General features: G+C 35.9%; 1 long non-coding RNA gene across 1 annotated transcript; it reads left to right on the forward strand.

Moving 5' to 3' along the window:
- The first annotated feature begins 267 nt into the window (after positions 1–267).
- LOC113321416 lies at positions 268–1,430 on the forward strand. Its single transcript, XR_003346644.1, has 3 exons — positions 268–353; positions 451–538; positions 1,212–1,430. It is a non-coding gene; the product is annotated as an uncharacterized LOC113321416 (long non-coding RNA).
- The last annotated feature ends 9,466 nt before the right edge of the window (positions 1,431–10,896 follow it).

Here is a 10,896-nt window from a genome sequence, read left to right on the forward strand (position 1 = left end):
TCATGGTAAAAGAACGAGTCCTTTGTTCAACAGATTGTTTAGTAGACTGCTCAAAACACATAAGCATGATCGTGTTTTGATTAGTTGACAAACTCAATCTGAACCCAGATTAAAAGACATGGCAAGAAGATGGTTAGATTTGACCTTAACCTTTTCTATAAGGTACGTGGTCATAAAAATTTTAGTATTTGAGTTCAATATTACTTGCTTGAATCCTTTTCTATTAACCTGGGGTTTTTAGTTTTGCAGGTGTTCTGGGTATGTTGTCGACGTACTATCTTGGGGAAAACTATAATGATAAACTTATAGTTTTAGCAGAAAGTTGGGTGACTGTGTTAGAAAATACAAATTGGGTAAGTCGATTATTTAGAATTCAACCAAACCGTGTTAGAAAATACAAGTTGGGTGCTTGAATCCTTTTCAATTAACCCGGAGTTTGTATTTTTGTAGGTGTTCAAATAAGGGTCTGGCTGAAACTATAGGATCGGGTATGTTTTCGACGTACTATCTTTGGGAAAACTATAAAAATACATGTTGGGTAAGTCAATTATTTAAAATTCAACTAAACATTATCTTGGTTGCACCTACATGTAAGTTACCAAAGGCATTAGTGTATGAATATGATTCCTCATATTGAATTTTATCTTTGCAAAATGTTCTTGGTCTTGATCATTTCGAACTAATAAAAAATTTGTGTTCAGTGCGCAAATAGTCCTAGAAACAACCAACCTTCATAAGAATTCTGCTTACTCTTTATTCTTTTTCCATTTTTTCATCTTCACAATCTTGCATTTGGGTACAAAAGTTATAATAAGTTAATATTGATATCCCTATAAGCTAGGAGTTTCTTTAAACCTCTCGCAAGGGGGAAGTCAAACCCAGAGATGGATTCATCGGGTCAGAGGCCTAGCTCCCTTGACGAAAAATATTCTTCTCCTTCCGAAAGTTAATATTTTACTAAGCAGATGCTGATTGGTGCTTTCTTGGCGGGCGATAACTACCCCTAAAAATTAACGCACCGGTTTATGTTGTCTACATCGTTTACCTTCTTGGTAGATCATGTGGTGGATAATCTGGACCAGATAACTTATCTGTAGATTGGATTTTAAACTACTTAATTAAGCGTTAATTGGAAAAAAGATAAAATTGGACTTTAGGGGATGCGTTATTGTTCGGAACGTTGTTAAAATGTGTATTCGTATATTTTACAGGTAATTAAGCAATGTGAATGAGGAAGGGATACTAACACTAGCAAATGATTTGGTATGTGGTGGAAATCTGATCTTGAGGGATACAATACTGAAAGCCAAAACAATTCACGCATTTATGTACATGTAATCTACACTCCCAAGGGATAATTTACGGGGAACACATTCTGCAACTTCCGAGTCGCCTAATAACCTATAAATATTCATCCACACCATTGCATATGACAGTCGGTAGTATCAGTATGCATTTTCGGAAGGAGAATTTTTACTTTGGAGTTTGAGAAAGCTCAACAACTTACACTTCTGTGTAATGTTTTACAAAGCTCAACAACTTAAACTTATGTGTAATGTTTTCGACCACTTGATACTAACTGATGTTCTTTGCAGGTCAACAAAGGAAATTTCCATGCGTCTTTTGGTGCAATAATTTTACGTGATGAGTGAATCTTTCTTCAACAGTATCTAAACAGAGAGAACGTGAAAGTTGGCCCAAAAAGTTACTTGATGCAAGATGGATGAGTAACAGGTTTCAAGTTCAACTTACCAAATAGGTTTTGCATGCATTATTATTGATTGGGTGTAAAACGGAGATATACAGTTTATTTCATGATTACAGTTTAGTGTATGTAAAGCCAGATTTTAGCTTGATGAATTACAATTATGTAAAGCCAGATTTGGGCTTGATGAATTATAATTTATGTAAAGTCAGATTCTTTTCATGATGAGTATAATTTATCTGATGAGGGCCCTGGAAATTTAGTTCATTGCTATGACTTTACCTTATTAAAGACGTACTTATGTGTTTAAGTATATACATTGAACGGAAAATTGAAAGCCAAGTTTAACAATAACAGCCATGCGGTGATGCTCAACTTTTATTTATTATCAATATTTTAACTTTTAAGTAATTTTTTATTATGAATATGCGGCTGAGTTTAGTATTTACTACAGTATTTTTTTCAATAAATTTGGTTAACAAATTATGTTTTCTACTTGATTAGTTGGTAGAAGACAACAATATTATATGGCTTATATATAATAAGCTATAACATAGTCCAATGCTTAGATTTCCTTAATAAACATGACAAAAAATCATTCGTTGAAATCTGCAGAGAACCCAAAATCCTAATAAACCACTAACATGACTCATATCACTGTGCCCGTGCAAAGCACGGGCGCACAACTAGTAAATTATTATATTACGTTGTTGTTGATGGTAAACTCGTTTCTCGACTCTGACTATGTTATTGAGAATTTTGGGCCTGCCCAACTTAAAGTCATCGTTTGTACTAGCTAGGTAGTGGGATCTTGCAACAATTTTAGTTACCTGCTTAGCATTCCGCTAGTAGGTAAAACTATGGAATAGACTTGGTAGTCAGTAGCAACTTTATCACGTTCAAATCTCTACACAACTATTAACTGCCGATTAATTTTTATTTTATTTTTACTTTTTTTCATTTCATACCCAAATTTGATTACTTTACTTTTACCATTCAATCCATTTAAATCTCTCTTCTTTTTCCTAACTGAGAAAATAAAATTTTTGGTTTTCCAAATTTAGATAACAACAATCTTTGATTTGGAAAATTAGGTCACCTCACAGGGAATTATGTATTCTAGATACTTCAAATAGATATTGTGAACTCTAAGGACACTTCAACGCTTCCCTGTAAATTATCCTAGACTAGGATTTACAACTATAAATTAGTTAGACTTTACCCTACTATCACTATTATCCTGCTCAAACCAGGCACATAACACCTCTCTCTGCCTATAGGTAACACTGATCAATCAAACTAGATTACATCCATCTTAGAAACTTGAATTCGTCTTTACCATGCTTTCAATTTACTGGTTTTACTATTGCTTCCTTATGGATTATCTATGCACCTTGATTTTCTTTTGTGTCTCTACTTTAGTATTTTGTTAACTCTTAACTAGTTCTGCTTTTCGCACTTTTTGTTATATATCTTCTCCTGGTTTTATTATTGTAACTATATTTGCTCTGTATTTGGACCTTCTTAGTCTGCTTAGGATTCCTTGACAAGCGCCTAATTTTGCGACTTTTGTATTGCTACCTCATTACTGCTCTTTCTATTTGTACAATCATTTGTGTCTATTCTTTGATTTCTTTAATAGTTTCAATAGTTTTCTAAAGCCTCTCTCTTGCTCCTCCTCCTTTAAATCTTTAGACTTGTCTTCTCCTGACCATAACTTAAGATTGTTACCCATCCTCTCCATGAACATACTCTTTTGGAATTGCCAAGGAATTGGAAATCCTACAACCTCCTCTCATTTAAATAAACTATGTTATCTCAGCCAAACTGGATTTTCTTTTTCTTTCACAAACTGCATGTAAAGATGCCGGAGTCCCAAAAGTACTGGAATCATGTGGTTTCAGTAACTTTACCTTAGTCTATCCTATAGGGCTTGCAGGGAGGACTAGGCTTAGCCTGGAATGAAAAAGTTTTTGTAGAAGTCCTCATAAAAACACCTAGAATGATTCATGTCTCTGCCAACCATGTTGACTCTTCTCATAGTAAGACTTTCGTTACTTTCTTGTATGGCAATCCAAAAAACCTGAAAGGATAAAAGACTGGCTCAACATAGAAAAACTAGCTAACCAATTGACGATCCCTGGCTCATTATTGGAGACCTAAATATTACTTTGTCAGCGGTCGAAAAATCTGGTTGAAATGCATTCAATCAGGATTCAGGTCTGAATATCTTAGCTATCATGTAAAGTTGTGGTCTAATGGATCTTGGTTTTACTGGACCAATCTTCACATGGTCGAATAAACAAGATTCTTCCTCTAGAATTCAGGCTAGGCTAGATAAATCTCTTTCTTACTCTGATTGGTTGGCTGAAAACCACAGTGCTACTCTCACCCATCCCCTAGGTTAATATCACTCCCCTATTTTCCTCAATTGTAAACACAATGTAGATTCCAGTCTTATCCCTTACAAATTTTCCAGTCTCTGGTTGGAAGTTCCCAAAGCTCTTGAAATTATCCATAGATGATGGAACAAACCAATAGTAGGATCCCCAACTTTTAAAAATATCTTCCAGGCTTAAAATAGTTAATAAAGACCTATCCAAATGGAATAAGAAAGTTTTTTGCAAAATTCAAACAAATATAAGAAATACTTTAGAGACAATAAACCTTATCCACAGCTCCAATCTTTATGGAACCAAGGATGATCTCATCCAAAGGAAAATCAATGATTTGGAAACCCGCTATAATCAAGAGGAACAACTCTGGAAAGAAAAATACAAGAAAAATAATCTCAAGTTTGGAGATCGGAATACCAAAAATTTTCACACTTATACTCTCAATAGACATACGAGGAATATAATCTCATCTTTTTCAGCTCTGGATGGTACCATTCACAATAACCATACGGAAATGTCTGAAACTCTCACTCAACATTTGAAAAATATCTTTACGGAAAATCTGAATCTCAATTCTCAGCCTGTCACAAGACTCTTTGAGTCTGAAGTCTCAATGCTGAGAATCAAACCTTAACATAAACCCCAAGATGCTATGAAATTGTTGGAGTAGTTAAAGCTTTAGCTATTGAAAAATCATCTGGCCAGGATGGTTTCAGTGTAAAATTCTTTGTGTATCAACGGTCCATTGTGCAAGAGGATGTTGTTGTTATGGTACAACACTTCTTTCGTTCAGGTCACCTCCTAAATGAAATAAATTATACTTTCATATCCCCCATCCCTAAAATTTCTAATCCTTCCTGCCAGCTGACTTTCAACCTATCAACATGTGTAACACAACTTATAAAATAATATCCAAAATCTTGGCCAACAGACTCAAACCAATTCCCTCGGGAATAATCTCTCCTTTCCAATCTACCTTTATGAAGAATCGAAAAATCACAGACAACATGGTAATGGCTCAGGAAGTTGTCTATAAAATGAAAAAATACAAATGTAAAGGGTGGTCTAATGGGAATAAAACTTGATATGAGCAAAGCGTTTGATAGGGTCAGCTGGGAGTACCTAATGGAAATGATGCAAAAACTTGGATTTAGTGAGTCTTGTTTCTTGTTGATCCATCATTGCATCAGCACACCATCCATCGTTATCCTTTGTCCTTAAAGTTCTTCAAACCCACTAGGGTAATTAGACAAGGAGACCCATTATTTCCTTACTTATTCCTCATGTGTATGAAAGGGATAACTAGGCTTTTAAGATATAAAGAAGCAGAATGACAAACCCAAGGAATTAAATTAGCGCAAACAGTATCACTATCACCCATCTTCTATTTGCCGACGACTGCATCATTTTTTCTAAAGCCTCTCCGAGTGATGCTCAAAACATTTTAAACATCATCAACACCTTTAGCTTAGCAACTGGCCAAATGATTAACTTTCAAAAATCTGGAATTTTCTTTAGTAATATGTTCCATAATAAATTTGGAAAAATGATAATAAAAATACTTAAGGTTCAAAAAATTAATATCACTGATAGCTACTCGGGTACGCCTCTTTTTATAGGAGCTTCCAAAATCAAAACTTTTGAATCAATGATAGCTAGATTCAGAAGTAGATTGCTGAATTGGCGAGGGAGATATCTTAGCCAAGCTACTAGAACTGTGATAGTTAAGACTATCCTTGAATCTCTACCCATTTACCAGATGGGTTATTACAAGGTTCCGAAAAACGTTACCAACCAACTCGTTTCCTTACAAAGAATTTTCTGGTGGGAAAAGAAGGATGGTAAAAACGGATTCTTTTTAAAAGCTTGGCCTGATATCAGCATTCTAATAGCTTTAGGAGGTTTAGGATTTAGGTATTTCTAAGCAAACAACCTATCGCAACTACGACGACTCGCCTGGAATCTCCTAGAAAATCCAGACTCGATCTGGAAAAAAACTCTGAAATCCAGTCACTATAGTAAGTGTGGACATCCACTTGACCCAACATTCAGCACCACTGGACCTTGAATCTGGTCCCGCATTCTACAAGGACTTGTATTTATAAAACCGCATTTCATTTGAAAAATAATCAATGCCCAAACTATTCATATAAAGGAGAATCGGTGACAGGAACTCTAGATTTTAGGAATACCCAACTGCCAGACAATATTTATCTGGTAAGTCACCTTATATATGTCGAACATCAGACATGGAATATTGATACCCTAAACGCTTTGTTTGAACTCAGCATTGTCCGAACCATCTGTCACATTCCCTTTCTTCTTAATATGAATTATACAGTAAGGTGGAAGTTGAAACCAAATGGGAAGTCTCTATCAGATACTATCACCAATTCTCCCTGGGAGAGGATATGAAGTATAGAAACAACCCCAAAAGTAGCATTATTAATTTTCAAATGTATGCATAATATGGTTCATATAGCTGATAAACTTGCTAAGTATGTTGATATGCCAACATACGTTCTTTGTGTACTCAACCCAATGAAACTTCAAAACACATTTTTATGGAGTGTCCTTTTGCTAGAAGCATTTGGTTTGCTTCTTATGCAAATCCTTTTGTGCATGGTATTCCTAACTTGTCTTTGCAACAATGGATTACTATCTAGAGCCCCAGTCCAGTTGGTTGGGATAGTGAATTGGGTCCCTGGAATGCTCCTTGTGCGCATGTTATTTGGCATATTTGGCTAGCTAAATGTGGTAAATCCTTTAGAGGAATTAACCCCAACCCTCAACATACTTTTGGTAGAGCCAAACAGTTCTGGCTGGAGAATGTGCAGGCTCAGTGACGCACAAGACTGTGTACACTTGCCTTCGACACCAACTCAAAAAAATAGTTGGCAGTTCCCAAAATCCGAAACTGATAAAATAAACTTAGCTTTTAGTTGGAACAAAACAACTAACATGATGACAACAGTCATGATTCTAAGGAATACTTTGGGTTATTGCAGGGAGGTGCGAACCTTGGAAATCATGGCTCTGACTAAGGATGTTGGAGAGGTGTTACCGGTAACTGACGCATGGAAATGGGGATTACAACTTTAAGCTTCCACTATCAGCGTTGAAGCTCACAACACCAATCCAGTCAGACTCCTCTCAAGTCTTCAAAGCAGTATGGACTGGAGAGCAAAAGTCATCTGGAAAGATAAAATATCAAAAAATTTCCCATGCACTTTCTCTTCCGAAACTCTTTGTTTATGTTTCAACTAGTAAACTAGCAAATTGAGCGGCATTTGCATTAGAAAATTTCACTGCTAATGCAACAACAACCCGTAACTACATGGGTTACCCCTCCAATGTGTATTGGTATGTTCAACACTAATGAACAAATTAAAATGAAAAATGATGATACGAAATATGAGCTCCCACAATAATTTGAGATTTCAAGGAAACATGTAGAGTATAAGTCCTGATTTCTTGAACCAAAGTATGCGTACTTTGTTGATCAGGAAAACCGGAACCCAGTCCGCGAACTGTCAGAGGTTCTTGCCCCGAGAAAATCTGCTGGAGTTTGTAAACCATTTAAGTCCGTGTACTTAGGTTGGTTATTTTCTAAAAATGATTCGTGAACTTATACTTTTATAAACTAAGGAATGTATGTTTGCAAACTGTGGCTATGAAGTTCATGAATCGATTCGAGTGAATCAAATCGTTTTTGCTTCGATTGTGTCTTGTATACTTCTATAAAATCTAAGCAATTGAATAACTCCCTAACTAGTCCATTTGAGTCATTTGAACTAGTTATGGTAAAGAAGAATATGTTTGATATGAAAGTTCTCATATGGCTAACCCTTTGGTTAACTACTATTGAACCAACGAATGTACATGTTTGGGTACGGTTACACAAACCTAAAATCGTGCATTTCATTTGTGTGTAACAAGAAAAGTTTTTGATATAACGGTTGAAATATATTATCTTGAATATAATAAGGTTTTCATCTAACAGTGAATATTGAATGCTTTGTTACAAAGCTAACATTGATTGCAAACCCCGATTTGAAAGACTATATAAGGGAAAATTCTAGTAACTGGAAAACCTAATCTCCACACCTCCTGTGTGATACTAGTTGTATAATATAGATTCGATTCTCCTTTAACCTTAGGAATCTACTGAGACCTTGTAGGTTAACGACTTGAAGACTTCATTGGGATTGTGAAGCCAGACCGATACTACTTTCTCGTAGTTGTGTGAGACAATCGTAACGATTATCTTGAGATTGATATCTCCGATAAGCAAGATATAAAAGTAGCCACAAACATCTCGTTTTATCGTTTGTGATTCCACAGTATCTTCTTTCGCCGCGTCGATTAAGATTATTTTGAGGTGATTGATAATACTGAGCTGTTCTTCGGGAATATAAGTCTGATTTATCAAAAGACGAAACAAAACTCATCGGTATTTCTGTGTGAGATAAATTTATTTATCATCATAGAATTTTATGTGTAATAGATATTTTTTTATTAAAGTCTTCGAATTTCGGTCAAAGCAACTCTTAGTTGTGGGTGAGATCATCTAAAGGAATCAAGTGTGTAGTATCCTGCTGGGGACAGTGACGTAAGGAGCGAAACTGTACCTTGGATCAGTGTGAGATTGGTTAGGGTTCACTTACAGTCCAGACCGAAGTTAGTTTGTAGTAGGATAGTGTCTGTAGCGTCTTAATACAGTGTGTGTGCAATCTGGAGTAAGTCCCGGGGTTTTTCTGCATTTGCGGTTTCCTCGTTAACAAAACTTCTGGTGTATGTGTTATTTCTTTTCCGTATTATATTTTTTTTATATAATTGAAATATCAGAGGTTGTGCGTTTGAATCAATCAATTGGGAAATCCAAACTTTGGTTGTTGATTGAAATTGATTGATACTTGAACATTGGTCTTTGGTACCGTTCAAGTGATTTCTCTTGTATTCAATTAGACTCGCAGATTTCTATTTGCTTGAGTAAGTATTGAATCGAGAAAGAGGGATATAACTCCTTTATATACTTTTATTAAGATTGAGTATGACTGTCTAGTTGATTCTCTTAAAAGTATATTCAACTAACCAACCAGTCCACATACGGGTATGCATACTATGGTTCCCAGACTTTGAATAACTTGCAACAATTAGCATACAGGTACAATATTGTGTTATATTCAATCAATGGTTAATTGTTATAAACTCTATCTTAATCATTGAAACATTCTTGGAAGACGTGAATAGATGTCTCACACAAACTATTATCTTCGAAGTAATTTTTAAGTGATTAAATATATCAACAGGAAACATTCTGAGTCTAAATAAATTACTGTGTCACACAAATCATGTAAGATGTTACCAGGAAATTTTCACATGATCATCTTTTGACTTTCGTCAAGAATAAAGATGAACTTGGTTAAAGCGAAAGCTTACCAGCACATATTTCGAGAAATATGTAAGAGAGTTAAACTCAGCTCGAAATATAAAATGTGTATAATATAAAGTCTATATAGCTACACGACTTTTGTCTAGATAGGAGATAGAATAGAAATAGACTTTTGAGTGATAGATGAGTTCAAGTCTCCACATCCCTTTAGTTGATGAAATTCCATAAGCTCCCCTTAGTAGTTTTTCGTCTTCAATTGATGAACGCCGTGAAGTATAATGCTCAACTACACATTCTACCTAGTCCAAGACATAGCTATAAGTAAACTAGAAATCAAGACTTATAGTTTAGACAACTAAAATTGATTACAATCTTGAGATAACAACTCTTGCGAGTTCGAACGAGCAGTGCTCTAACAGTTCCCTACTAGGTTTATTTAAAAGAAGATATTTGTTCAATTTACAAAGTGTAGATGGTGAAATTTGGATAAGGGGAAAAAGTGTCATTTCAATAATATAGATAGAATTCAACTCTCATGGGAGAGATTAAGCCCTTCGCACTCAAGGCATCCTTAGCGATGATTTCTAGTATACGTCCCTGCGAGACACTGCTGGTCGTGATGCCGTGATTCCTAGTGCACATCCTCGAAGAGATACTGCTGGTGACGTAGGTTCTGTACAGCGTAAAACGTCCCCGACAGACTTATGAACCAGAACAACCACAATTCCAACATGTCTTCGCGAGACGCAGCTGGTTGTGATGCCATAATTCCTACTATACATCCTCAACGAGATGCTGCTGGTCATGTAAGCTTCATAGATGCGTAAATAAGCCCCCGACGGAATTATGACACAGAACGAAGATTTTCATATCTCATATAAGCACGACTCACCCTATTTGAGATTAAGGACTGATTCCTAGTACATCATCGCGAGATACACTGGTCATGTCTTCTCAAGGCTCTGACTCGACTTACTGAGGTTTCCGGATAACTCCTAGGACATCCCCGCGAGATACGCTGCTTATTCTACCTCTAAGCCCTTTCGACAGACTCATAGAATATCATTTCGAGATACACCGTCCTTGTTGGGTCATCATATGGACACATAGTTGATTCCTAGCACATCTCTGCAAGATATGCTAGTCAAAAGACAAGTGATCCAAAGTCTCGCAGAGGCATTAATCAGGCGTACAAAGCCTTTTCTCTATCTCCAGGCCGAGTCCTAGTTGATCACAGAGGTATTTCGGATTCGTTAATCTTCTTAGATATTTTGATCCGTCTGCAAAAACTCGGAGATTCAAATCTCTCTGCAAAATCACAGAAATATATTAATCCATCTGTAAAATCTCGGATAGATTCAAATCTTTTCGCAAAATCTTGGAGAGATTCAAATCTCTCC

Source organism: Papaver somniferum, chromosome 11 (assembly GCF_003573695.1).
Source record: "Papaver somniferum cultivar HN1 chromosome 11, ASM357369v1, whole genome shotgun sequence".
NCBI lineage: Eukaryota > Viridiplantae > Streptophyta > Magnoliopsida > Ranunculales > Papaveraceae > Papaver > Papaver somniferum.